Below are 27963 nucleotides of genomic sequence, written 5' to 3' on the forward strand. Positions count from 1 at the left end.
AGATGACATAACCGCTTTGTGTAGAATTGCTGGCTCGGTACAGTAGAACAGATAAGGGCAAGTGTTTGTTCTTTATAACTCTTCTGCAAATGCTTCGCTCACCGCGGCCTTAAAGGTAGGAAAAAAAAAAAAAGTATGTACAAAGTAGATTTCCAGGTGCAAGAAGGAGGTTTGTGAACTAACCCTATCTCCCCCATAATTCCCATCCTGATAACAGCAAAGAAATAATGAAGTAATATTATAGCCGCTTTTCATGCTAATTTCACTATATGATCACGTGAGTTATAAGCGACTGTTAAAAAGTATATAAGCCTCCTGATTTTGCTCTTGGGGGGGGACCCCTTCCAAGTGCTTGGGAAATCCATGTCACTTTGGAACTCCCCCTACAGCTGTAGTTTCTTTTAAATAAAAGCTTCTGCTGACCTGACCCAAAAATACTCTGTGTGTGTTTCCACGACACACTGAACTGTGGGTGGGGAGGAACAGGGGTGGAGCAAGGGAAACATGGCAGAGTTCCATCAATGCTTGGACCTGGAAGTTTGGTACCACTTACATATCACACCGGTGCATGATCATTTTGCTCCTATCATGTATGTAAGATGAAGCTAGAAAAAATTAATGTTATTTAGATTTTAGTGATATTTCATTATGACAGTTAGTGACAGTTATTTGCTAAAACGAGTACTGACTAACATGTTTACTTTGCTATCAAAAGTATTGGGAGTTTCAACAAAGTATTTCTTAAATTTTCAAAGCAGCTTTTCAGTACTTCCAAAGTGGTCTGTGTCTTATCATATAAGTACTTCACATAATCCTTTATGTTAGGGCTGGCCAACTGATCTGGCCTGGTGGGCTGAACAACCCACCTCCTGCGGCAGGGTGGTGGCTGGTCAGTGTGGCTGCTGGAGCTCCTGTGTTAATGCAGCCCCAGAAACCAGGGATGAACACTGCCACCGCTTGCTCTCTCTTTTCCCGTGCTGCTGATTTTAGTTGCCAACTGTGACCAAAGACCCTAAGTTCAATGGTTGGCGAAGGGGTTAGGGGTTGAGCAGAGGCTCCAAGCAGCTATGCTGACACAGATCTCAACTTAACCACTGCCAATTGGAAAGCTTTTCTTTATGTCATTCTGCTTATTATACTTTTAATTATATCAGAATAAATTGAGAGTAAAGTATGGGCTTTAATGGTTTACCTTTAATCTATGCCAGGTAACAGAATGTGTTCCTTGAAATTTATAGCATTGTAACTTTTCCAGTAATGATCATAAGAATAGTCAAGTAGTAATTAATTGTTACCCATACACTTATTGGCAAAACTAAACAGTTTAATTTGTCCTATTTAAAAAAAGACAGTCTTCAAATTATTCAGGAAGATTTTTCCTTTTTTATGATCTCGGGAGTTGTGTTTTAATTACATATTTTACATAGTCTTCTGCTAATTTTGGCAATGGTTTACGCAATGCTCATACCTGCCTTCTCTGAAAACTTTTTAATCACTGTCCTGTCATGTTTGTCCAGCAGAAAACCCACTTAAATATTTTGCCAGCTTATATTTATAAAGTAATTCTATTAAAGATTTTGGCAAATATGTCAAAACATTTTGGAACAGAGGTTAAAATTATAATGACATAAAACAATTCAGACATTGTTTATAAATGTGTTTAGTCTGGCTTTAACAACAGAGGACACACTTGAGACACAGAGCACCAGACTTGGGTCCTCACCAACCAAGTCCATAGGGTTTAATTGTAAAAGGGTAGGGTCTAACAGCTTCCACTGATTCTAGGGTCATGTGCTTGGCATCAATTAGGCTACCATGATAAGGCTGGTTCTCGCAACATTTTTATATTTGCATGACTCTAGTGATGACAGTGAAACTTCTTCAGGTGTCACTGAGACCAGAATTTGTTCTACAGAATCTGATTATGTTTTGAATCTGCTTTAATCAGCAGTAATTTAAATTAAAGTCCAAATGAACAATGCAAATGACAGGAGAATCAGGTCCATAATTATCAAATGATGTAAAAGAAAAATGAAGAATCACGTACTTCAGTGTTACATCAGGGCTCATAGGAGTTACACTCATGTAAATACCAGTATATAAATATATATTGTAGATGATTACAGGAATGTAAATATATAATCAAGCCATACTTTAAAAGGAGATGGGCTCTACTGCTGTTGAAATGTGGGGAAAAACATTCATCAAAGTATTTTTGGGTAGCAATTAATTTTATCTGGGTTATGATATATAGAGAATTGGAAAAAATTACATTTCTACAATATGTTAAGCAAAATGGTATTGTCTTTCTGTTGATGAAAATGATGTATGACTATTCGTGACTTATGTGCAAGATTAATGAAACTGTTTTTTAATTTTTGCAACCTTTGTAAAGTAGGCATGGAAGTGGGATTTTTTTTTGCTTTTGTAATGTAAAGGTGATTTACTGTGGCAGTCTCAACATTTCCCTTTACAGACTTTGCCAAGCACAGTAGTTTATTATAAGATATCCATATTAATACTTCAGGACTTCTTGCTGGCAGAGGGAGTAGTGGAGTATAAGATTATTAGTATCTATGTAAACTTTCTGAAATTCTTCTATACATCTGCAGAAAATATATACTGACTAATTTTAGGACTTGTCTTCTTGCTTTTTCAGTTAATAATCTGCTAGTGTGAGGTTGTGATACATTAATGAGGAAAACAATTTCACAGATTTCTTTAGAAGTCTTGAAAAAAACCCTTGCTGTTGTTTTAAAATATCACTTTTGTTCCACTTTTTTATCGGGCAAGATGATTGTGTTACACAAATATCCCTTGATCAGGCTTATACTCTGTGCGCCCAGTATCACCCTTAGGCTCTTTGTCTTGAGCATACTTCTTGGCAAACACCTACTGCCACTCTGCTAGTGGCTATGTTACTTGCTTTTTCATAATTTGGTGCATGTGTAGCAACAGGAGTTGGTTGTGTGTTGTTTCATACTGTTGTCCCTTAGAGCTGGATGCATCATTGACATGCCAATACTATTGCACAGACCCATCAAGAAAAAGATTTTAGGGGTCATTGAAGGCTCTGGCAGCCAAAGATATATTTAGAAGTAGAAGAGGTGGATTTGTGTTGTAGTAGCTGAAAGCACTATGCCTGTCTGGGAGAGAGACTAGGAATAATGCCTTTGGGGGCGTTGAGGGGCATATGTTCAGTACCAGAGTCCATGACAACTTCCGTGAGGATTTAGTTTATGCTGAATCCAGTACAGACTTCCTGGCGACTTGTGGTGAAAAGGGAATATAGCACCACAGCCATGCCCCAGCTCAGAAAACAACGCCCCATCCAGTGCAACACACTAGTGCAATTAGCAGTGTCCCATGCCTCAGGCTTTGCATGTGTTGTAGCATTATAGCTGCCTCATGCAAGGAAATTCTCCAAAAGATACCTGGTCTGCAGCTACCATGATTTGGCTTTGTACTTCCTGGATGCTGTAAGCATATACATGTTCTCACATGCATCTGGCTGGAAAAAGCCAACATTGTAAGGGTTATTGTAAATTCCCAACTCTTTCTTCTAGGTTATTTCAGGTTAACATTAATTTTACTAATTTTCTGTTCATTGTAACATGCTGACTATACCTTAATGAGATGGTTTATTTTCGTTGTAATTGGTGCTAATCCTAAATTAAATACTTTGAATGGTTACTGCTTCTATCTTCTGTGCAAACTTTTATAGCATCTCATGATAGCATCTGTAGTATCATGAGGTATCTAGACACATGCTCCAGGGTTGGGGGGGTGTGCGCTTTAATTATAGTAGCTCTGAGAGTCACTCTATTTAAAGTGCTTGCAGTGTCATGTATATTCAGTGTTTCACATTTCAAAATGGCGGTGGAGGCACTTTAACTGAAGTTAGTTTGATGAGCTTTAGTTAAAGCACCCCTGCTGCCATTCTGAAGCATGGGGATGCTGAATAGACATGACATGAAGGCTGCTGGAACATGCTAATTAGCATGTGTTGGAGCAGGTGTCCTTTATGTGTATAGGTCCCCATAGGTACTAGAATTTTGGAAAGGAGGTACAGATAGTGATGTGCATCATTACATATAAAACACATATTTTTCTCTAGTTAAAAATAAACTAGAAACTTTACTAATCTGCTACAGACCTAAGGCTGCTATTGAAACAAAACCAAATAGTATGTAATTGGAACAAGTGCAAAACAGTCTGCAAATCTATGAAATAAACTTCATTATCAGGAGAAGCTAACAGATGGCAGAATTGCAGAACAAAGAATAAGTTGATTGGCTGGACATCATGACAATTGCAAAAAAGAGAGGGTTGTTAACCCCTGTGGAATGAAGAATTTAGAAAGGATCAGGTAGATTACAATGAGCCATGAAGTCAATGGACTCCCTCAGCACTGGATGACTAGAAATGCTTCTGCCGCTGCCAAATAGTTGGTTTTAAACTATGGGTGGATCAGGAATCAAAGGAGGGTGCAAGTGTACCAGTGCATCCCCCCTGGATTCACCCCCGCATTGGCATCACTTTGGATCCAGAAACAAGAGCCCAAGCCTCAGTCTGTCTCCAGCTGATCACATACTGGCTCCAGTTGATCTAATTGCAGATGGGTATCTGGTTGGGCTGTTGGTTATTGGAGCTGGCACCTTAAACCATGCTGGGTGGATGGATCCTTGACCATAACAAGTATGTATGATTAAAGAATAAAGATTGCATTACCTAGAGAGTTGAGTCAATTCTGTCTTAGGAAAGGTATAATGTTTATGGAGCTTTGAATTTTCGGAGACTGAAGATATGGTAGCTCATTGGAATGGGCATGAATGAATTTGGTTGGGAGGGGGGCCTCCTTTTTTATACTGATTCATGGGCTTGAATAAATGGGTTAATTTGAGCCGCATCTCCACTGGTTGGAAGATTTGCAGCTATCTCCACGTGTTTGTCTTATGATCCTTTATTGCATACATCAATATCAAATGCCATGTAAAAATTTCTGACACACTAGGACCCCTTTATGATCAGGTAAAAAGTGCTTTTGCCTTCTAATGGAGTTGTTCAGGATCCCACTGACTGGACTACAGTTTCTAGCTCTCACAATTTTCTGCTAAGTCTCATGGTTTTGGGTGTTTTACTTAAAAGTCCAGGAAGCATGCAAGTATGTGAGTATATCAGCTTTTATTGTAAAAGAGCAAAAAAGAAAGTTTCCAGCCCTCAAGTTTGAAAAAAAATCTTGAAAACCTGAAAGGTTCAGAAACTAAAATGCAATGGAAAAGGACCCAAATTATGCTTTTTTGCTTTTAAAATCATGATGTTAAAGCCATTCTCATGATATTTTTTGAAGTCTGATGCATGATTTTTGCATGCTTGGAAATGCAGGGACTTATTCCGCCTAATGTTTAATCCTTTAATACAATTCTAGACCTCATACACAGGTGCCTATCTGGCTCATGACTGACAGCACATATTCCGTATCACTCCTATTTTCCCTTTTCATTCCCATACCCTCTGTTTTACACCATTTACCTGCAGCAGCCCATCTAGTGGATGATGGAAATATTGCAATGATTGTACATTACCAAGAGACAAGATTTGTTTGATAATATCTTTTATTGGGCCAACTATATCTTTTGGAAGATGTCAGACAAGCTTTTTGACACAAAATGCCCTTCCTTTGGTCTGGTTTTGAGCCTGTAAGCTTGTCTAACATTTCTCCCAGATACACAGTTTACCCAATAAAAAAATACAACCTAACAACCTGGCTTCTGGCTTATTTCCTGGACCATTGCAGCTACAACAACACTCCTATCTTGTTACCTAAATTTGCTCCTTTCTGATTGATAAATTAATCTTTTACATGGCAATCATCTCCATGTTTAGTACCAAAACATATTTACTTCTCCTTGAATACAAATAACCATAATCTGTAGCCTGTTCTCCTGGTATTCTTCTGGCTTGGAAAGCATGGAAAGCATTTGTATAATGCCTGGAACAGATTAAAAAGAAATCCAGACTTACAATATGTTAAAGCATGTTTTTGGGCACTTTGTGACTCATTTAATGAAACAAGATGTCTGATTCTCTTAATTCATTCTGTCAAATTGAAATTTATGTTATTAACAAAATTAATCAAGATGGATAACAAGGTTATTTCAGAAAGTATTATCAATTGACCAGGACACCAAGGAATAGAGACAATTCATTGTACATAGAAACACTAGTTAAAAATGGTGTCTAATTTTGTGCTTGAAATTCTGTGTGCAAAATTAATTGTATATATATTTCTGCAAGAACAACTGTATTTGGAAAGCACTTGTTAATATGTAGATATCTTACTGAATGATGCATGGTCAGAAATATCATGTGTTCTCAGAAATAATATAGTTAGGTATCTAAATTAATTGTACCTGCCATTAATTGCAGGCACAAAATTGCATGTGAAAAATACAGAGCTGCACCACTTACAAAATTTGGCTCCTACCACTAATTTATTAGAATCTTCTCTTTAGAGATTTCAAATGTACATAATGACACCAAAACCTGAAACTAGACATGCATGACCAGTTGATGATACCAGAATAGTACATCAAAGAAAGTGTCTTGAGGCTGACTGGTCAATAAATCTGCTTGACAATTTAATTGGTATAATTGATAAAATCCATATCACTACTAGGAAGGAAATTAAATTACTCTTTACAAATCAGATTGGGATTTAGATTAGAATTTTCTGGGTCAACTCTGTTTCATGCAAATTATGTTATTGAAGACCCCCTGGTTTTGAATACATTTGTTATGCTTTCCTATAAAAAAGTATATTCATTTCTGTAGCAAGGCATAGGCTAGTAGCCTTAACTACCATGTACCTGTGTTGCAAGGAATTTTAAAACTCTAAATATATATGCATTTCCTAGTCACAATAGTCAGAAATGGTATTACTTTTTTATTTGCATGGGATCACACACTTCTTTAAGGGACACAGCAGCAGTTCGTAATAGAGTGCTAGGGTGAGAAACGCTAAAGTACAATTAATCTATATAATCCCTAGAAGCTTTGCAACATTAATCTGAAGTACGTGTTCGCAGAAAGAACTGTTGCCCTTCAGCAGTGCCCATTTAATGCTCGACAGGGTATTGGCCATGCCGTCATGGTCCTTGCTTTTACATATGGCACCTTAGAGGGTGTAGTTTGTTTGGATTTGAAGTGGCAATTTGGGAATTATTTTGGTTATTGAGTGCCTGCAAACACAGAGAACGGAGCTCAATGGTGCAGGAGATTTTTTCCAGTTCTATATTCCAAAAATGGAGAAAGAACTTGTGGGAATTACTGGATGAAATTCTATGGCCTATGTTATACTGGAGTTCAACCTTGATGGCTTTAACCATTACTTCTGGTTTAAAAAATTACAAAATGAAGTATGCTATTAGTTCAATACAGGGCAAAAATCAGTTTGTCCTTATCTGACGACTAGTAGAGAAGCTGAGCAATTATGCTTGGTTTTATGGTTTCTGCTACAGGGAGTCTGAGCATTCTCAGTCGCTGTGAAAGGGGAGTGAACTCCTCTCGAGGCTTCGCAGCAGTCTCTTCCTGTGGCTGATTTCAGGAGTTTGATGGACCACAGAAAAAGGGCAGTAGCATGATACATGGCCTTGAGCCTGTCTGCATGCACGTTTATAGGAAAGAGAAAAATAGAGAAGGAGAATCTTCTTCAGAGATTTAAGATTTTGATGTAATAGACAAAGCTTAAAGGGGACAGAACTTTTACTGCCTGCTCTAAAAAAGATTTCCTTGCAATGGGTTAGGTAGTTACTTTTCATTTGAAAATACTGTTCCCAACTACAGAATGGAAATGGCCAAAGACCTCCTGTCTGATACCTACATGACTGTATACCAGCTGTACAGTAATATTGTAACAAAAACTGTTTGGCCAATCATTGTTATGCTGGTGCTGTTTAGCAGCTTGCTTCCAATATTGCATTACAAAAATTACATATTTCATATAATCAGGTCTGTCTCTTACTTAATCATCCTACTCTACATATAAATCTTTAAAATGGACAGGTCAATAAATCACATGCATTTTTCATTTACCGTTTATTCTAAGCCAGGCAGTTTCTTATTTAAATTGCTATATGAATAAATCTAATAATCCTTATTCACTTACATCATCTCAAACTTTAAATCTAGTTCTGACTAAGGTCAGAAGTGAAATCAGTATTAAGGGCAAAACTAGCAGCTGTAACAACTGTAATAGCTCACCAAATTGTATTAAAAAACTCAAATAACATTAAAAATGAGGAAGAATTAAATTAAGTTATTAAGCATGCTATGCTGAATCAGGCAAACATTCAGCCTAACCAGAGATCTTAAATGTGCATGCATGGAGTTTATCACCACACTTGTCCATATGCCCTAATTCAATTGAGGAATAAAGCCGCTTTCCTAAACATTTCTTTTTATAAGTAACATTTGTATATGATGCTACCTAGGCTTTAATACAACCCCTACATTTTGAATGTCTATTGTGTCAGTAGAAGGCAGGGTAGATCTGCACCTTATAGACTAACCAAAGTAGCTAGATACATACATACATACATATATACATACATACATACATACATACACACATGTATATATATATATATATATATGTGTGTGTGTATGTATGTGTATACACACACACACACATCTCTCTCTCTCTCTATATATATATATACATATATATTATAAAAAAACCTTTCTCTTCATCACATGCTTCAGCCTGTTACACTTAACTAACTGTGGTTGAGAATGAAACTGATGATAGAATGAGACCAGTCCAGTTACAACATGAAAGGTTTATTAGGATATGCAATAGTAAAGACTTATTTGTGTTAATAAATACAATGCTTACATAGCCCTGGATTCAGGGAAGAGACAGGTCTTCTGGCCAAGCTTCTCTGTTCCCCGGGGGACTTAAATTGGGTGCTGAGCTCTGGACAAGTCCAAATTTTGCAGTTCAAAATGTAGAAGTTCAAATTTCCCTCTAGCCTATGCTCAGTATTTATAGATGTCTGGTTTTAATATTTTAATGAATAATTTCTGATTGGTTTTATTTAAATATTTTGGTTTCACTGAAACTTTCAGAACCAGATTAAACTAGATTTCTTGTGGGCCAAGAATATGTCAGTTAGTTGGGATTTATATTCCTGCGAAAGCAAAAGGAACAAAAGAGAGGCTTTTTATTTCCTTTTCCTTTTCACTGTGAAATGTTATTTCTCCACCTTAGTTTATGATCTGACAAGGCTGCTTTGTTTTTACAACTTTTTTAATCATTCTAAGAAAAATACATTTATTATAGCAGAATAATATTTAATACATTAGGGGCAAGTCTACACATGGATTTGCTGCAGCACCAGTAAATGGGCAAGCATCTTCATGTGTAGGGAAGTGGGAGCAGATTTGCTGCCAGTCGGCTCCCACTTTCCAGGGCCCTGCAATGGGCCCCTGCTGCCACTTGGGGGAGATCCAGGCTCCAGCTGCAGTGGCCAGCAGGCAGCAGCCCTCTTCAACAGCCAGCCCCACTTGCAGCTCCCTGGCCAGCCACTTCCCTGGCCAGCAGTAGCATGCCTAGCACACAGACAGCAGTCAGCAGTGCTCTCCTTGCCACCTGTTCCTCTGCAGTATGGCTGCTCCAGCCCCTGCCCCTGCCCCTGGCAGTGACGACCAGCGCCCTGGGCTCCTGCTAGCTGCACTGACTGCTGCCTGGCCCACAGCTGTCTGGGCCTTCCTGATTCCCCAATGCACAGTGACCGCTTGCCTGCCCACCGTGTGCCATCCCAGGGCCACCGCTGTGCACCTGCCACCTTAACCTTGTCTGCCAGGTTGGATCCCAGCAGGGATGCTGATGATGGGTTCCAGGATGTCACTGATGGGGGCTGCCCTCACCCTCCTGGGGCTCTAGCCCCACTGCCTTTGGGCCTGCTGGGCCAGCCAGGACTGGTGGCGGCATGTCGTCCAGCACACCTGGGATGACGAGCAGTGGCTAGAGGCCTTCCACATCTGGGCTACCTTTTGGGATTTCTTGGGGCAGCTCTGCCCACACCTGGAATGGCAGGACACTGGCATGCAACTGCCCCTCCCTGTGGACACCCACCTAGCCCTTGCCCTGTTCAAGCTGGCTACACTCACCAGCCTGTGGGTGCAACACTCTCCAGGACATGCAGGGGATCACTGTGCCCTACGTGCATGACCCCCTGGTGGTGGGGGCAGGGTTCCATGCCCTGGGCTTCTCTGCATGGGACCCACATCCCTGTCACCTGCCTGCCCCACAGACACTGCCCCTATTACAGCAGGAGGGGCTTTTACTCTGGTGCTCCAGGCCATCGTGGACCACCATGGTGCCTTCAAGCATGTGAGTGCTGGCTGGATGGGACGCCCGCATCTTCAAGAACTCTGGCCTGCCAGCCCTGGTGCAGAGCGACCGCTTCGCACCGTGTGTGCCAGACCTACAGCTGGGCACCATGGCTGTCCCACCCCTCCGCATCTGGGACCCTGTTTACCCGCTTCTGCTCTGACTCATGCGACCCTACACTGGCCACCTGGACCTCCACCAGGCCCATTTTAACCACTGCCTGGGCTGGACCCATGCCCTGGTGGAATGTGCCTTTTGTCACCTCAAGGGCCACTGGCCCACCCTCACCGTCCACTTCACCACTCACCAAGGACAACCTCCCCTGGGTCATCGTCTCAGCCTGCATGCTGCATAACATCTGTGAAGCCTGGGGGAAGGTTGTCTGTGATGTGTGGGTGGAGGAAGCGTGGTGCATGGGGTACACCTGGCAGCAGGAGGACCACCTGTGGTGGCAGTGGCAGCCTCCCTGCCAAGGCCCCAGGACAGCTGTGCACCTGCCAGTGGGGGCCAGGGCACTGGGTATGGGAGGTGCTGGCTAACCACCTCCTCCAGCACTCCCCACTCTAGCCCCCCTGCACCGCCACTCATTGACCCTGCCCACACCCCACCGCCTCAGAAACACACTCATTGCAGACACGACTCAGAAGAACAAGTTTTTATTTCCCTCCCAACAACCAGACCCCCCTCCCTCCCCACCAAACAGAGCCTCCCTCCCTACTCAACAAACAAAGCCACTCCACCACTACCACCCACCCCACTCACCAACAGTAAAAACTTTCTTTCCTGTGAAAACTATGTACAATGTACTTTGTGTGCCATCCTGGGGTGGAGGGCCATGGGGAGGGGGCACCTAGGAGGCAGAATCCAGGGACAGGTGGCCAGAGCCCTGGCCTCTGGCTGATCCTTTACGGGTGCATGCACTGCAGGCAGTGTGGTGGGTGGGGGTCTTGCTCAGGGGTGATGGTGGCCAGGGTTCCCCCAGCCTGGGTGACTCCCCCTCTGGCAGCTGGTGTCCAGGGCCAGCAGGGCTGGCATAAGTTCCTGGCTCTGTTGCAGGCAGCTCCAGCTTCATAGCCACATGGAGGTGGGGTGAGCAGCAGGCCTGGGCCCAGGGGGTGGGGGCTGGGTGGCATCAGACCTGGGGTGGGGACCGGGCCAAGTGCTTCTGACTCCTAGAGGTGGCATAGGACCTCCTCCCAGGCCCAGGTAGGGGCCTGCTGCTGGGTGGTGGGTGGCTGCAAGGGGGCAGGCATGGCTAGGGTTGGGGGCTGGGCAATAGGTGGCACAAAGGTGACTGCCAGGTTCAGAATGGTGTCCAGCACCTGGCAGTCATCATCCGTGGCCAGCACTGCCCTGCCCAAGACCACAGTCTGCTCCCACAGTGCCTCCACATGCTTGCACTCTGGGGCCATGAGCTGTGCCCAGAACTCCCTGTCCACCCGGTCCTGTACCTCCTACTGCCAGTCGTGCGTGTCCTCATGGGCCTTGTCCTCTGCGTGGCACCTGTCCTGGTGGGCCTTTGCTTTGTTGGTCTGGGTGGTTTCTTTTGCTTTGTTGACCAAGCTAGTGTTGACCATCTGCAAAGGTTCGTGCTACAGTTACTCAGACACAGGCTTCTAGAGACTTATGCCTTAGCCACATTTTTTCAGCTTAGCCCCAGACCTCTTGAAAATTGCCAAGTTTGGCAATAACGTACCAATGGCTTATGCTGCACAGGCCTATGTATGACCTACAAGCCCACAAAAGCTTACATCTATCTACTTTGGTGAGTTTATAAAATGCAAATCTACCCTGCCTTCTATTTGACTTCAGACTAACGTACCTAATTATGTCTCTCTGGTGTTAGTAAGTATAACCTCATAAATCCGGATATAAAAAATCAGAAATTATCAAAAATCCAGCACTTCTAAAACTACACTCCATTGGGAAATAGCGGCGGCCAGTTCCCAAGTGGCGGAGGAGGAAGTTTGCACATGGCGGTGGCTGCTGCCATCCTCTACTGTGTGCCGCCACTTCATGTGCAGCCACTGCTCTGGGACTGGCTGCTGCTACCCACCCCTCCTCCTCCCCCACTCTGGGACTGGTCACTGCTCCAGTTTAAAAAATTTAGAATTTTTCACATTTCTGGCAGGTGCTCAGGCCTGAGCATGCCAGATTTATGAGGTTATACTGTAGTCATAACAGAGTAAACCCATTTTAAAGTACTGATGCTTTAAATAAATATCTATTAGAGCCTAAGCCTGTTTGTACACAGGGTACACTTCGTGCTCCTCTTACTTATATTGGGCCAGATTCTGAGACCCTTACTCTCAAAGAGTAGCACAAGTGATGGAAAATGGTATCAAAACCTAATTATTCAATAGGATTTTACTGTATGGTCCCATTGAATATACAGACTTGGTACTGAGGAGCACCAAATTCCATTGAGGTGCAAAAGATAAAGGCTGTTTACAAAATGTTGGAATGAGAACTTAAAATGATTTATTGCTGCCTCAGGAACAACAGGGCATTTATCTGAAAATTACAAGTTCCTTTAGAACATATGGAGAGATTCTATATTATCTATGATCTGATTGTAGGTGTTTTGTAAAGTGTCTAGATACCACATCTTTTATCTGTGAATGCAATTTGTTGTGGAAAGTTTTGACTTAGAGTTTTCCCTGATTGTAGATGACAGCTTTGATAGTGTTTCATGCCCAGAGCTCTGTGTAACAATGAATGGACTCCATGTGGACCGTTCTGGTAATTGGATTTTTATTAGGAGAGCTGCTTGTAGCCATGTGGTGCACTTCAGCTGAGAACCATTGTTCTCGGAGCACATGGAGCTTCCTGGAAGCTTAATGGTATCGCTCTTCAAATTCTCCCTTCTACAACTCCTGTTCCAACCTGCAGGGAGCCTGCATGTTGTCACCTAGAGAAAGTGGAGAAACCAGCTATTTCCCAACCCCAAATACAAGAGAATCCTGACTATCCTAACCTTCATTTCTCATGAACTCTAAGAATTATTGCCTGGTCAGCTCCCGATTGTCTCCTGAGTTTCCAACCTCTCAATTGCTGATGTATTTGGTGTTGCCCCAGCAGTTTGTATAGTCAGCATTCTATTGCAAACTTTTTGGAGTCTTAGGCACCGTACAGGTGAAATAATAATGTGATGGAGTTACATTTCTAAGGATTGTTTGGCAATAGCATGGGCCAAACTCTCTTGCTGTTACAGCCTCACTGATATTAGGGGCAGTGTATAAGGATAACAGCAAATTTGGTCCAATGTGTTTAACGACCTGAATATTGTCAACATCCATACTGGAGATGAGAAAGAACGAACTAAAACTGCAGCAACAGTAGGAGTTTCAGAGCTCCATCAGAGAGTTGATTCTAGTGACCAATTCATTTTACACAGGCCACTAGACATCAACAAACAGATGGTCACAGCTTTTGGACTTCATAGACCTAAAATGAATTTGAACTTACAACTTAGATGAAAGGTTCTGTATCCCACTGTTGTGTATCTATATAGTTAATATCCTTCCTCCCAACTCCCTTCTTTATTGCAGCCACTGCTGAGTCTTTTTTAGATTAGATTGTAAATTTCTATAGTTAGTGAGTGGCTCTTGCTAAGTATTTTTGTGGTCTTAGTAGGCCTGTGCAAAGTGGTGAGTATTTGCTTTGGATTCAGATTCGGCCGATTTGGGGGACAGTGATTCGATTCAGTGATTCAAATCACTGTCTCAAATCGATTCGGCCAAGTGTCTGAATCACCCAGGCCCTTCCCCCACCTGGTCTCCCAGCCTGGCAATGGCTGCCCCACCCGCCCCAGCTCCAGGCACTTGGGGAAAAAAAGCCCCGACTCACTGGGTGCTGCCGGGTGGGGTGGAGCTGGGGCGGGCGGGACAGCCATAGGGGGACTGGGGGAGTGAGGGGAAGGTCAGGGGGCTTGTGGCAGAGCCCCCCACATGGTGTGGGGCAGTGGGGGGCAGCAGGGATCGCCCTCCTGCCCGACAGCACCCGGTGAGTGGGGCTTTTTTTTAAAGCACCAGGAGCTGGGGTGGGCAGGACAGCCATGGGTAGGGCTGGGGGAGTGGGTGGGGGTTGGGGCAGATGGGGGAGCAGGTAGGGGATGGGGCCTGGTGGGGGTCCCCCTCTGGTCCCCTCCCCCCTACTCCACCCCTGCTCCTCCGCCCCCTGCTTACCAGTTCTGAGTCTGGCTGCAGCTCCTTGGTGCAGCCACCAGGGACTGCCCGAATCATCCAAGCTCTCCAAATCTTTTCCGAAGATTCGGAGAGCTTCGAATTGATTTGGACCTTTTAATTGGTCCCCTGATTTGATTCGGATTCAGAGATTCAGTCAGTGAATTGAACTGAATCTCCTCTGAATCGAATCAGCGTCTGAAGCTTTGCACAGTCCTAGTGCTTAGTACAACTGAATAATGATCTTGACTACTATGCAGTACCTAGCACCTTTAACCAAGGAATAACCCCAATGAAAATTCCCCACTTTTGTGCAGTTTTAAAGAGAAAAATCAAAGCTATCTAGTTTAGCTGGTATAACTCAGCTTTTTTCAGATTGATGACTCCAGTAAAATTGCTGATTTGCATTACTGACAGAAAACTATTACAAATGACTGAATTTTATGAATTAGTGAAGAAATGAACAAGCATGATAAAAAGGAAGGCAGAAGGCAGGGTAGAGATGCACCTTTGTAGACTACCTGGGTGAATCTGTGTGTGCTATTAATGAGACTGAATAAACTCCGGTGTAATCTGAGCTGGAGTTAACTATCCTGGATGGCACTGTTTACACATATGTTTAAGTGCAATAATTTGCTCCGCCACTAGATAGGAGTAGTGTCTGATGGGACTATCTGACGGTGCAGTAAATTAGTCTACACTAATTGATTGCCGCACACATGTAGATGGTGATGCTTTTCTGCGCAACAAGTTAGTTTACTGAGCAGTAACGCGCCCATGTAGACATGCCCGCTGAATCAGAAATGCTCATCACAAAATATTTTCTCATTATTTTCTCAGTTGTACTTTGTTTTTAATTTCAATAAAACCTCAAAGCCCAGTGATTGTCAATATAAAGTACCTAGCATAAAGTACCTAGTAAAATAATCATAATTACTTTCAAATAATTAATATCAAACTATTAGTGGTGACTGCTATATGCTAGTCAATTTGATATTATGTAGCTTATTTTGAAAGTTAATTATTTTTTTTAATGTGAGACTTTACTCCAGCATTTCATATGATATCTTTACTAAGAGATAGGGAGACCAACACATTGTTTGTGCAGATTAAAAAAAATGCAGCTCATTGGATCATGAATTAGTGAGGTTCTGTTGTGTTTTATTAGTTAGCTAAGGACATGACATTATCCAATAAATAGAAGATCAGTGTACAGGAATAACAGCTTTTGTGTTATGTAAATGAGGGTGTTCTGATAACCTTGCACCATTATTTAACATTGATATTTGTCACCCATTGATTCATTTCAGTCACGTTAGTAGGACTACAACCTGCTGAATTTTAAGGAAATTTCTTCACAACATAAACCAAGGACATATAGGCACTTTACATTGAATCACTGTGGGAAGCTGACAGTGGAAAGCACCAAGCACTTCTCTAGCTCAAATCTATCAGACAAGCATGATAACAGCAGTATATACAAATGAGACAGGGTAAAAATATTTTGCCAGTCTGTACTGGATACGACGATGCTTGTTTTATAAGCAGGTCATGATGACCCTTAGAACAATCTCATTTGCTTTTGTGTTTTCATTATTTCTTCTCTGACGCTAGCATTCTTTACGCCTTTGAAAATGCTAACGGAGAGAAAATAAATAACTTACGTTGTGTTTGGAACCTTTCATCCCATGAAATTCCAGAGTGATTTACAAACACTGGGCATTCACTGATGCTCATGGGAGAGGCAGAGTCCTCAAAACCTTCTTTACTCCTGTATGTCCCTACCCATTTGCCTGATGATTATACCAGGCTGCAGCAACTTCATGGCCACTGCTTTGAGCCTCACTGATCTGCTTCCTTTAGGCATCCAAGTTTCAAAAGAAAAAAATTATCAGAGTGCCTCTCTAGTAATTTAAATCTGGGGAACTCTCTCAGTTTCTGCAGTAATTCAGCTAGGGGAAAAGATGTCATTCTTAGGGGGAAATAGGTTGAGAACACAGCCTGAGAAAATCCCTATCTGTCCCTAACTGTGCTTTAAAGGTTTGAGATTTCAGCTTCATGAGCAGTGTGGGCTGAACTCTTCTTTCCTCAGAGCAAGAAGGGAGATTTATAGTAATCAAGGGAGACTAGATGTGAGGGTTCATCCAGGACATAGGCGGCCAGGCCAGCAGTAGGCCACTAGGAGCTACCTAGAAATCGACAGGGCAGGGGTGAGATGTAAGCAGAGGTCAGGAGTCAGAGAACCAGTCCTGAGTCCCAAGGAAGATCTGAGGTCAGGGTCAAGGAAGCCAAGCCAAGTCAGATGCCAGGGAAATCAGAGAGAGCAGGGCCAACACCAAGTTTCAGGGGAAATCCAAGATCAGGGTCAAAGAAAGCCAAAACCAGGTCAGGAGCCAGGAGAACCAGAGAACAGTGAATATGAAGCTGTGTGAAGGTGTGCCTGCTGAGGGTGCAGGTGTGCTTATAGATTTCATAGACACTAGGGCTGGAAGGGACCTTGCAAGATCATCGGGTCCAGACCCCTGGCCAAAGGGCAGTAAGTCAGCTGGGGTCAGATGACCCCAGCAAGATAAGCATCCAGGGGTGAGTGGTGCTTTCAGTGCCAATCCAGCTGCAGGGAACTGAGGCAGTCTCATTAGCCAGGAATCAGGTGCAGGTGTAACTACTCAGTTGCTTGGCCTAGCTGAATATGTCTGATTAGTGACAGTATTCCCCCCCCCCGCCCCCCCGATGGGGCTGTCTTCCAGATGGGCCAGGACATGGCTTTTCTGGGCACATCTGATGGAACTTTTGCATTAGTTCAGGTGTGTGAACATGGTTGGCCAGTTCCCAAGATCCTTCTTCAGGGCTATAGCCCTCCCCATTAATCAAGTAATGGAACTTTCCTTGGATGTGTTTGGAGTCTAATACCTGCTTAATGACATATTCTTTATGACCTTCCACTATCACAGGTATGGGAGATGGGTTCAGATGGTCAGGAACAGGGTTCTTGATGAAAGGCTTGAGTAGAGAAATATGGAAAACAGGGTGTACTTTCAATGTCTCTGGCAGCTGGAGCTTGAATGCAACAGGGCTTATTTGTTCCATAAACTTAAATGGGCCCAGAAACTGGTGGTCCAGTTTAGCTGATGGTCTCAGGGTCTTGATATTTTGTGAGGAGAGCCAGACCTTGTCACTGACTGAAATAGTGGGGACTGGCTGACCATGTCAGTCAGCTTGGTCCTTATATGTGGTCTTGGCTGCACCAAGGTGGGCTTTTAGTTCTTGTTGAACCTATTGGAGATGGGATACAAGGTCATTCACTGCAGGGACCTGTGGGAAGGAAGATGGTGCTATGTGGAACTGAAGATGGAATCCGTAGTTGGAGAAGACTGAGAGGGAACTTAATAACAGCCTCCAACTACCTGAAGCAGGGTTCAAAAGAGGATGGAGCTAGACTGTTCTCAGTGGTGGCAGATGACAGAACAAGGAGCAACGGTCTCAAGTTGCAGCAAGGGAATTTTAGTTTAGATATTAGGAAGAATTTTCTCACTAGGTAGTAAAGCACTAGAACAGGTTACCCAGATAAGTGGTGGAAGCTCCATCCTTGGAGGTTTTCAAAACCTGGCTAGACAAAGCTTTGGCTGGGATGATCTAGTTGAGGATGGTCCTGCTTTGAGCAGGAGGTTGGACTAGATGACCTTCCAAGGTCCCTTCCAACCCTAACTTTCTATGATTCTATGAAAACGGGGGTCTGGCCTGTGGACATATGGACAGTATTATTGTATGAAAATTCAGCTGGGGTGAGGGGCAAGGACACTCAATTATCCTGGTGAAAGTTTAGAAAGCACCCTGAGGTATTGTTTCGAGGTCTAGTTTACATGTTCTGTTTGTCCATTTGTCTGAGGGTGGTATGCAGAAGAATGAAGACATTCCATGCCCAGAGCTTTACAGAACTCATGCCAGAAGTGTGAAATAAACTGTGGGCCATGATCAGAGAGCACCTCAGATGGGCAACCATGTAGATGAAATATATGCCACAGAAACAGGTTGGCTGTTTTGCTGGGCAGGGAGAAAATGGGCCATCTTAGTTAATGCATCCATGATAATCATGAATGTGAAGCAGTTTTTAGAAAATGGGAGGTCCACAATGAAATCCACTGAAAGAATTGACCACGGACATGTGGGAGTGGGTAACAGCTGAAGGAGCCCACCCAGTCTGGTTCAAGGTTTCTTGATTTGGGCACAATGTGACACAGGGATAGATGTACTGTTTAACATCATGGCCCATTCAAAGCTACCAGAGGTGGCTTGCAGGAGGTGAGTCACTCATGACACAACCATAATAGTCTTGATTTTATGAAACCGTCTGGGATGTACAGATACTGTGAAAAATAAAGAAACCCCCTGAAAATCAGATTGGGATGGCCACAACAGCTGATGCAGCTTTTTAGCAAGGTAGTCATCTACGAGGGTCAGTTGGATGTCTGATAGGAGACTTTGCCAAGTAGTTCCCCAAATTAAATTGTTAGGCTGGAGAATGGTGGAGGGTTGCAATGGGTCTAATGCTGAAGGTTCATCCTCATGAGATAAAGCATTTGCCTTCTGGTTCTTGACTCCTGGACAATATGTGATTATGGAATTGAAATGGGAAAAGAAGAGTGACCAGCAGACCCGTCATGAATTCAGTTTCTGGCTCACCTGGAGGTATTCCATATTCTTAAGGTGTGCTATTACCTGACACTAGACCAGTGGTTCTCATCCTTTAGAGACTCAAGGCACCCCTTCATAACTTTTTGTGAACTGAGCGGCATCTCATTTAAAAAATGATGTGTATATTATAGGGCTTACCTCCCTGCAGGGGGCAGACATTGGGGGCAGGGGAGCAGCTGGGTAGAGAGAACATGAGTCTGCCCCTACCCACTTATCGCAGGGATGGAGAAAGTCTGGCCTGCAGGCCAGATTGGGCCCATGGTGGGCTCCAGTTCCCAGCAGCCTCTGTCTGCATCACTGTGGCCGGTTTCCATAGAGACCCCAGCAGTAGCAGGGCCCTGACAGTGCAGGGTAGGGGATTGCACCGGGGCTGGAATCTTGTAGTGGTGACAGCATGGTCCAGACCCGGGGCAGAACTGTGATCCACTACCTGCATGCCCTGGGCTGGGGCATGTAGACAGGAGATCACAGCTCTGCCTTGGCTCCAGACCACACTGTCACTGCTGCAAGAGCCTAGTCCCAGCCCCAGAGCAGCTTCCTACCCAGCTGCATGCCCTGCCAGTGCTGCTGGGGCCATTCTCCATGGAAACCCTGTCCCTGCCTGTCACAGCCCTGCCACTGCTGGGGTTTCCATGGAAACTGGCTGGAGCAACACAGGCAGGGGCTGCTGGGAAATGGAGTCCAGTCACTGGCCAGATCTGCCATTTTTTCCTCACACCTGCTTATTTCCTCACACCTGAAGCCTGAGTCTGCTTCTATCCACTTGTCTCCTGATATCTTTGATGTTGCCTTACACATCCTGCGGCACCCTTCAAAGGATTTTGCAGCATTCTGAGGTGCCCAACACCTTGGTTGAGAATCACTGGATTAAACTTTATTCCAGGGTCTTGGATGAAGTATTGTTAAAGGCCAGCCAGAAAAAAGGACTGAACACACATACACACACACGCACACATGCACGCACGCTCACACACATGCACGCAGCATTCCCAGTTAAATCAGGAGAGATTTAGAAGGAGTCAAAAGTATGGAGAATTATCTCCAAATTTGTGCAAACAAGTCTTTTCTTACAACTCCTTTGTTTCAGTCTTCTTTCTTCTTCTTTTTTTAATCTTTAGTTTGTGAAGCAAACGCCTATGGCACTTAGACAGTTTGAGAAGGGCTTGGGCATTAATTTTTACATTTTCAGACCAAACACTCTATGGCCTTTCTGTTTGTTTTGCTGCCACAGCTGCTTTCTCATGTTACTCGTAATCTTCAAATTCTTAAACGATTAGATTCTGGTTGCTTTATCCTTTATAAAGCCTCATAGTATGTGAAAAAGGATGAAGCTTCCAGTAAAATACTTAAGCCACCTTATAGCGAGGTACAATACTATATTAAATTCTCTAGTATTTGAATGTCCTTCAAATAGAATTCTATTTATTTTCTTTAGAATGTTTTTGTTTTCAATCACACACAATTCTATGGACACTTATACACATGCTCCAGGGGTGGGGGGTGCTTTAATTAAAGCAGCTCCTAGAGTTGCTCTACTTAAAACACCGCAGCATCTCATGTCTTAGCATCCCCATGCTTCAAAATGGCGACAGGGCCACTTGAACTAAAGCTCGTTGAACAAGGTTTAGTTCAAGCACCCCTGCTACCATTTTGAAGCTCAGGGACACTAATACATGAGACATGGAGGCTGGCTGGAGCACAGTAATTACCATGCTCCAGCAGACTCGAGTAATTGAGTACACTGGAGCAGCCCTGCACAACGTCTACAGGCACCCATAAAGACTATTCCACTAGTCATGCTCTCTCTCTTTTTTTAAAGTGACTCCTTTCATTTGGCTTTAAGATATTTGGATGAGGTATTGTTGATTTGTAGTATATTTTTCATTTGTTGTAATCAACCTTGAAATGTTGTATTCTGCCTCATCCACGACCTGCCTAACTTTTAATATGATTGAACTTTGTATCTACTATTGAGATTCACTAATACAGACCCTGTGCCCTGTTGAAGTCCTGTTTACATTAAAAGGATTCTAAATGGAACTTAACAGTGTCGAGTTGTGTCCTAGGTGCTTTTGTGTAGCTTGAAAACAGCATGATTGTGTTTTGCCTCCTACAGCGGATCTGATTTAAAAAAAAATGTCTCTGGATATTGGTTTTTTTTCTGATATGGTGCCAACTTTTGATAAAAAAATGTTCATCCCTAGAGACTTTATTGTAATTTGGCCTGTCACTGACTAGTTTAAACTATGCAAGAGAAATTAAAATAAGGTGTCCACTTAAAAATAAGACACGTTTTGCTTTCAGCTGTGTCAGAAAGCAGTTTATTTTTGTTGTTCAAAGTTGACATTAATTTACTCATCAGCAAGTGGGTGGGTAAGAGTTTTCCCCAAAGTCTCACAGTAAATCTAGTTGTGAGTAGAATCTGGAAGTTTTATTTCTTGTTCATTTGTTTTAATGGCCAAATAACACTGCTACCCAGTGTTATACAGTCTGCTCCCCAGAGTTGCCTTCTTCTGCACATCATTCCATCTTTTCCTCCTTTTGTGTTGTGCCTTCTCTCCAAATATATAATCCTAATTTTCTCTTGTCTAAGATTGTTCCTAACTGAGGTGCTGAGTCTAAGGAATCCTTTGAAGGATACTTCGAGAAATCCCTTTTATTTTAAAGCCTGTCTCTCTTACCCATAGCTATCCTCTGGTTGAGTGGATGTGTATATGGGTCAACATTTTCTAAAATAAACACTAGTTTTGGCTGTCCTGCTTGAGAGATCTTGAGCCAACACTTTAGGTGGTCAAAATTAGAAAATACTTTGGAAATGTTAGTCATAATGGACATTTTTACATGTGCTTCTGAGTTTGGAGGGGGTGTTTAATTAGAGCGGCTCCAAGAGTCACTTTAATTAAAGTGCCTGCAATGTTTTGTGTATTCAGTGTTCCGTGCTTCAAAATGGTGGTGAGGGTGCTTTAACTAAAGCTCCTTGAGTGAGATGCAGTAGACTCAGCTGGCTTTATGGGCCACAGCTGCAGGAGGGCCGGCTGGCCCTTGATTGACATGAAAAACCCTATGCAGAACTGGGGAAGGCATGTAATCAAAAGGAGGCTGGCTTCCAGGCAATATAAACCCAGGGCTCGAGCCAGAGCAGACAATCTGGCCCTTTGTGCTGAATGGTGAGGAGCTCCTGATGGAGATGCCTGCAGTGGATTGAGTAGTATGCACCTGAGCTGTTGCTTGGAGCTGACCAGGAGGAACTAAGGGAAGCTTGATGGCCTGAGTAAGGCGACAACCCAGAACTGGGTAGGCTTTTAGTTGGGAACAGTGTCTAGTATTTATGTTGTAATTTAAGATGTATACCAGAAGATCAGATTGTGGCTATGGGGGAGGTCTGGAGGCCACGGAGGGGTACCTGGTAAGGCACTTGGCATTAGATGGCCTAGCCATGGTCAAAGACTAGAGGGTTAAGAGCTGGAGGGGCAAGCAGCCTGACTTAGGGTCAAGGACCAAAGGGCTAAGGGCTGGAGAGCCAAGGAGCTGGGCTCGGGGTCAAGGACCAAAGTACTAGGGGCTAGAGAGCCAAGCAGCTGGGCTCAGGGTCAAGGACCAGAGGGCTGAGGACTTGAGAAGCAAGTAGCCCAGCCTGGGATAAGGGACCAGAGGGACTGAGGGTGGAGACAGTGAGGGCATCCCAGACTGGGGTCAGGCACTCTGAGGGCTAAGGGCTGGCCCAGAGTGAGAGAGACAGGGGCCAGAAACACAGAGAACTGACAGGACTGAGACCAAGATAGCAGGGCCCAAATCAGTGGGCCAGGGCTTGAGGTCTGCAACCAGAGAAAAGGGAGTCTAAAGCCAAGAGGTCTTTACCAGGGACAGAACAGTGTACAGAGTAACATGGAAGGAGGCCATTAATTTAGTCCTTAGGGCAAGTAAAAACTTGGAGAGCGAGGGTTGAGTGAAACAGCGAGAGAGCACCCCAGGCTCACCAGCCTGAGGATAGCCTTCCCTCATCAGGTTTTACAACAAGACGTGGCAGCCAAGGAAACAGGGTCAGGACCCTGTTAAGCAAGGGCAAGAGTTAGGCAGTGTTGGGGTGACCACTACAGGGCAGCACAGCAACCCCTGGTTAGGGCTGTGTGAAGCTTCGGTCGCTGATTCAATTCGGAGGAGATTTGGCCTGATTTGGTGGCCAAATCTCTGAATCCAAATTGAATCAGGAGACCCATTAATTTCTCTGAATAGAAGCCTCTGATTCGATTCGGAGAGGTTTGATGATTCGGCTATAGACAGTTTTATATATTTTTTCTACATACCTCAAGGTACCAGGCAGCAATACTGAAATGGTGGGGCACATGGAGCGTCCCACAGGAGCATGGGGGGCTCCTCAGAAGCATTTCTGGTCCACTTTCAGGTCCACTGTGGAGTGCATGGGGGACCCCCCTCCCACCCCTGGCTCGGCAGCTGGTGCCTCCTAGGTCTGGGGGGGCCACCCAGGGTCCCCCCATGGCCAATCGCTGAGTCAGGAGGGCATGGGGGGCGGGGGCTCCCTGCGCACTTGGCGGTGGACCTGGAAGTGAACCGGAAATACTTCTGGTCCACTTCTGGGTCCACCACTGAGCACGCAGGGGGCCCCCTCCATACTCCTGTGAGATGCTCCATCCATCCTACCATCTTAGCGCTCACGAGCCATGACTGGTACCTCAAGGTATTAAAAAACCCCATAAAAAACTGTGTCTATGGCCGAATTGCTGATTCTCTGAATCAGAATTGAATCTTCAGATTTGGATTCGGCCAAATTGAATTGGGACAGTGATCCGAATCAACAAATTGAATCACTGTCCTCTGAATCAGTCCAAATCCAAATCAAATACAGCCCGCTTTACACACCCCTACCCCTGGTGCCTCACCTGTTACAGCTGGGTTTGCAGATGATGATCTATGAATGTAATGATTTATAATTTATCTACCTCAGATGAAATGTGTGTTTGTTTTGGATATAAAACTGGGAAAGCCCCTCTGGAAGATGTTGCCAGAACTTTTCAATTGACTTTCTGTATCTTATTCACACCCTTTAAACTAATATCTGAAGGATCTGATAGTCCTTGCTAAGAGACAGAGACCATTGTATTATGGTTCATGATGTGCCAACAAAAAGTAAAATTAACAGATGATTTGAAAGGTCTTGGTATTGTCACATTCAAGAACTCTTCTGTTTTACATCCTGTCTGTTTCTGCACTCAAATACTTAACATACTTTGGGAACTTTATAAATAAATAATACTGATATTTGATGATTGCTTGCAGGAACACTCAGTTGTAAAGTGGGGAAGTGGTTTCCTGGAAAGCAATCAATCTACTATACGTTGACCACTATTGTAAAGTATCTGAGACCAGGATTAATTTTTCAATTCATATCTCTGTGGTGCCTAGAACAATGCACCCCTGATCCATGGTTTGAGGCTATTCAAGCTTTTAAACTGTGTGCGCCTCTGTAATATATTGATTAATGGCCATTTGTGAAACTGCAATACTAACACTACTGATAATAAATATTATTGGTTCCTGAATTTATTAGGTCCAGAAATCCAGCAGAAGAAACTATAGCATTATAGCCAATGGAGCAGATGATACAAAAGCCTAAGCAATATGTTTGGAAGAAAAACACCACTATTGACTTATTAACTAGATATATTTCCAGATTCTTTCATTTAAAGATCAGATTTTTGGCAGGGAACTAGAGGAAAAAAGGCTATCTGAAAATGCAGGATTTCCCAAGGGGTGGGGTATTAGCGATCCCAAATAAATCTGAAAATGTTCTGTTTAGTGATGTAATAAAAAGAAGTATATCGCATACAGAAGTTTATAATTTTGGTTTTGTAAATAAAAGAGGTACTAATATAGCTTACCTACCTACTCACTTACATCACTTTCTTATCTGAAGTTGTGCTGAACATAAGAATTGAGCGATTTTTTGACTTGCAAATTTCTACCTTTTTTCAAGCAACCCTTTACACTTGGAACAACAATCCTTTCTCCTTCCCTGAGGCTAACTCTTTCTCTGCTTCCTTAAAATGTATTTCTTCCTGTAACAAAGAGCCAGACTCCCGTTACTTTAAGGGGAGAAGCAGAAGCAGAGGGGTCCCCAGGTGAGGGAAACATTGCCCATTATGGGCTGGCTGCAGAGGACTAAGCAGTCAGGAATCAGTAGGCTACACGTGCCTATTGCAGGGTTAGTGACCTAGAAATAGGATAGTAGGCCAGAGGCTTGATTGGGCATCAAGGGCACTGCTAAGGCAGCCAGAGTAGCAACTGCAAGCTGCCCTGGAAGTTAGTCATCAGGCCCTAACTGAAAACCTCTGTGGGTGTCTCTGACCAAACGGAGCAGGGTTTAGGAGGTTTATAAGCCCAGGGCTTGAGCCAGGGAAGGTAGTCTGGCCCTGCTGGCAGCAGGCAGAAGAGGTTTATAGCAAGATGGCTACAGGGGAGTAACTGGCCGATACTCGAGCTGCCCTTGGAACTGCAAATAAGGAGCTAATAGCTTATGGGGAAGTATGACCCAGTGTGGGCATAGTTTTAGTTGTAGCCAGTAGGCTTATATTTTTGTTCAAGCTTTATAGCAGCAGACCACAAATGGCTATGAGGGGCAAAGTGGAGGCCAGAGGGTGCCAGAGGACACGAGGGCTTGAGTCTGCCAGGGGCTAGGGTGCAAGCCACAGTGGTGTCCGAGGGGCACAAGGGTGTTTTGGGCCCTATCAGAGCTAGGCTCAAACACAGGCAGGCCAAAGCCAGGAGGGCCAAAGCATGTGATGGAGCTGGCCTGAAGCCAGGAAGGCTAAGGCCCAGTGCCCAAGGGGGGGCAAAACCAGGGCCAGGGGCCCAGTACCCAAGAGGGGCAAAAGAGGGGCTGAGGTCCAGAACAGTAGACCTTGAGTGGGCTATGAATGCAGTTAGAGGAAAGGAGTACAAGCTGAGAAGGCTGAGGCCCCAACAAGGGCATGGAGGCTTGTCATTGGAGTGATTAACCAATAACATCTGCCAGGCATGGGCATGGCTGTAGGGGTGGAAGGAGCCATGAATAGCCCTTAAGATGACAGGTGCCCTGGGGGCACGGACGGGCCAAGCGGGGGCAGGATTGGTTCCAGCAGGGTCTGAGACGGAAGATGGACAAGGGCCCAGTCTGGGTCCTGAAGTTAGCCTCCTTTACTACACATCAACTAATTGCATCAAGGCATAGCAGAAGATAGAAAAGGGAGATTATGCAGGCAGTCAGAGCCAAGCAGGAGCTGCATGGCTACCAGGGGGAGTCACAGCTGCCCCTGTGCGGCATGGTCCTGTAACACTTCCTTGTAGCTTTCATTTGTTAATCTGCCCTCCAGCACTGTCTGCATCCACCCTCATACTAGATCTTTTTATATTTGTGTATTGGATTACGTTATATCCCCTTTGGGGCAGAGATCTCATTTCTTACATCTTTGTAATGGGAAGTATTTGCCTACAGTGCTACAGATCTTGTACCAAACCCTGCAACCCCAGGAACTGGCACAGGGAGCCAGCAAGGGAAGTTCTCACTTTTCTATAGGGGATGCTGGGGATCTGGGTCACAAGCTAATGGGCTACGGAGAAAGGGAAAGGCACAGGTGAATAAACATGAACATTAAGGTACACACAGTTAGGATCCAGGTAACAGGTAATAAACAGTGACACTGTGGTGAAATTGCCCAAGAACAGGTAACATGTAGGGAATACTAATACTGCAGTATATACACTTGAGAATCCTTCAACCCTCCTACAACTCTAGAGGGACTCCCAGCCAGCCTCTGGTCCCAAAAATACTAAACTGCCATCTGCAGGGCTCCCATGTCTGAGCCCCACTGCTACAGCTCACAGTCATAGATTTCATAGATTTCATAGACATTAGGGCTGGAAGGGACCTCGGAAGATCATCGAGTCCAGCCCCCCGCCCAAAGGGCAGGACGTCAGCTGGGGTCATAGGATCCCAGCAAGATAAGCATCCAGTTTCATCTTGAAGGTGTTCAATGAAGGCGCTTGAACAACCTCCAGTGGCAGGCTGTTCCAGACCTTGGGGGCTCGGACAGTAAAGAAATTCTTCCTTATGTCCAGCCTGAAACGATCTTGTAGTCGTTTGTGACCATTCGTCCTCGTCATCCCTTGGGGCGCTCTGGTGAACAAACGTTCCCCTAGATACTGGTGGTCACCCCTGATAAACTTGTAGGTGGCCATCAGATCACCCCTGAGCCTGCGCTTTTCCAGGCTAAAGAGCCCCAGGGCTCTCAGCCTGTCATCGTAGGGTCTGCTTCCCTGACCTCTGATCATGCATGTGGCTCTTCTCTGGACTCTCTCAAGCTTCTCCACATCCTTTTTGAATTGTGGAGCCCAAAACTGGACGCAGTACTCCAGCTGCGGCCTCACTAAGGCCGAGTACAGGGGGAGAATGTTGTCCCAGGATTTGCTTAAGAAGCATCTATGGATGCAAGCCAGCGTTTTGGTCGCTTTACTAGCCGCAGCATTGCATTGCAGGCTCATGTTCATCTTGTGGTCAATGATGACCCCCAAGTCTCTTTCTTCCATAGTGCTAACCAACATAGCACTGCAGAGCCTATAAGGATGCTGCGGGTTTTTTTTCCCAAGGTGGAGAACCTTGCATTTATCGGCGTTGAACACCATCAGATTCTCATCCGC

Source organism: Alligator mississippiensis, chromosome 5 (assembly GCF_030867095.1).
Source record: "Alligator mississippiensis isolate rAllMis1 chromosome 5, rAllMis1, whole genome shotgun sequence".
Taxonomy (NCBI): domain Eukaryota; kingdom Metazoa; phylum Chordata; order Crocodylia; family Alligatoridae; genus Alligator; species Alligator mississippiensis.